This window comes from Primulina eburnea, chromosome 11, assembly GCF_022965805.1.
Source record: "Primulina eburnea isolate SZY01 chromosome 11, ASM2296580v1, whole genome shotgun sequence".
In the NCBI taxonomy this organism is placed as follows: Eukaryota; Viridiplantae; Streptophyta; class Magnoliopsida; order Lamiales; family Gesneriaceae; genus Primulina; species Primulina eburnea.
The window spans coordinates 33,267,043-33,268,852 of record NC_133111.1 but is presented as its reverse complement, the minus strand read 5'-3'; the positions used below and the strand labels follow the sequence as shown (position 1 = coordinate 33,268,852).

At 34.0% G+C, this 1,810-nt stretch overlaps 1 non-coding gene across 1 annotated transcript; it reads left to right on the top strand.

Moving 5' to 3' along the window:
* Positions 1-1,125: 1,125 nt before the first annotated feature.
* On the top strand, positions 1,126-1,234 carry LOC140806470 (small nucleolar RNA R71). The gene has a single exon (XR_012112542.1). It is a non-coding gene; the product is annotated as a small nucleolar RNA R71 (small nucleolar RNA).
* Positions 1,235-1,810: the final 576 nt, after the last annotated feature.

Genomic DNA, 1,810 nt, shown 5'->3' with positions numbered 1-1,810 from the left:
TTCAATTTTCTTTTCACAGTGCACAAGTCTTTCAAAAATTTGGCATATGATGGTACCTGTTTTATTGCATCTAATAAAGGAATATTAACTTTTACTTGTTTAAAAATATCATATATATCAGAATTCAAATTTGATTTTTTTGTATTTTTCAATGCATGAGGGAATGGTGGTGACACTGTCTGTTGAACCTCCTCTTCGCAAGTTATGGGTTCCACTTCCTTACCCTTTGGAGTTGATTTATCATCATCTTCACAAGGTTCAAGAATGGATTTTTCCACAACCTTACCACTTCGAAGGGTAATAACAGATTTTACCTGATCCATCGGTTGAGTTCCAGAAGTTCCAATTTGTGTATGATGATCCTTGGGATTAGGCAGAGGTTGTGAAGGAAATTTACCTTTTTCATGAACATTAAGTGCAGATGCAAATTTAGCAAGAGTATCTTTCAAGTCTGTCATGGTTTGAGCAGTTTGAGTATTGATAGACTCTTGCTTTGCAATGAAAGAATTCAATGTATCTTCCAAATTTCTTTTCGGCGGAGGAACATAAGGTGCATAATTTTGAAAATTTTGTTGATTTTGAAAATGTGGTTGCGGAAATTGTGCAGCATTATCATTCCTCCAACTAAAATTTGGATGATTTCGCCAACCTGGATTGTAATTTTGAGAAAATGGTTCAAAATTTGGCCTTTTGAAATTGTTCAAAACATTGGCTTGCTCATGGAGACATTCTTTAAAAGAGGGCAAAGTGGGACAATCTTTTGTAAAATGATCACTTGTATCACAGATGTGACACACAATTTCTTGAACAGATTTTAATTGACCATTCTTTTTCAATTCAAGTGCCTCAACTTTTCTTGCCAAAGAGGTAAATCTAGCTTGAAGATCATGTTCATCTTTGAGAGTGTACATACCTCCACCAGATGTAGGAGATTGAATCTTGTTTGATGGTTCGATTGTACCTATAGTGTCCCAATTTTGAGCATTTTCAGCTAATGAATCGAGATACTCAATTGCCTCGTTCGGATCTTTATCTTCAAATGTTCCATTACACATAAATTCAACCATTTGCCTATCTTTAGGTGTTAAGCCTTCATAAAATTGAGAAACAACTCTCCAAATTTCAAAACCATGATGTGGACAAAGATTAAGCAATTCTTTGTATCTATCCCAACACTGATAAAAAGTTTCTCCATGTTTTTGAGTGAAAGTGATGATTTGCCTTTTGAAAGAATTTGTTCTATGAGATGGAAAAAACTTTTTCAAAAATTGTTGTTGCAATTCATCCCAAGTTCGAATGGATCCCGATCTAAGATTTTGTAGCCAAGTTTTAGCTTTATCTTTTAAAGAAAAAGGAAAAAGCTTAAGGCGAATGGTGTTCATGCTACAATTTAGATCATTATATGTGTTGCACACTTCTTCAAACTCTCGTAAATGCATGTATGGATTTTCAGAATCTAAGCCATGAAAGTTGGGTAAAAGTTGGATAATACCAGGCTTAAAATTGAAATGAGATGCATCAGGGGGAAAAACTAGACATGAAGGTGCACTAGTACGTGTAGGATTCATGTGATCTCTAAGTGTTCTTCGTCTATCATGATCATGTTGAGATTGAATTTCATCTTCATTTTCTTGGATGGGTTCTTCCGCCATGTTTTGTAAAAATAAAGGGTTATTTCGAATGAGTCGACCACTAAGTGTACGTGACCAAATGCTCATGCAAATGCAAAACAAAAAGAAAAAAAAACACACAAAAGCAATAAAAAGAAAAATAAACTTTAAACAATATTAAATAGACTTGAAATTAAATT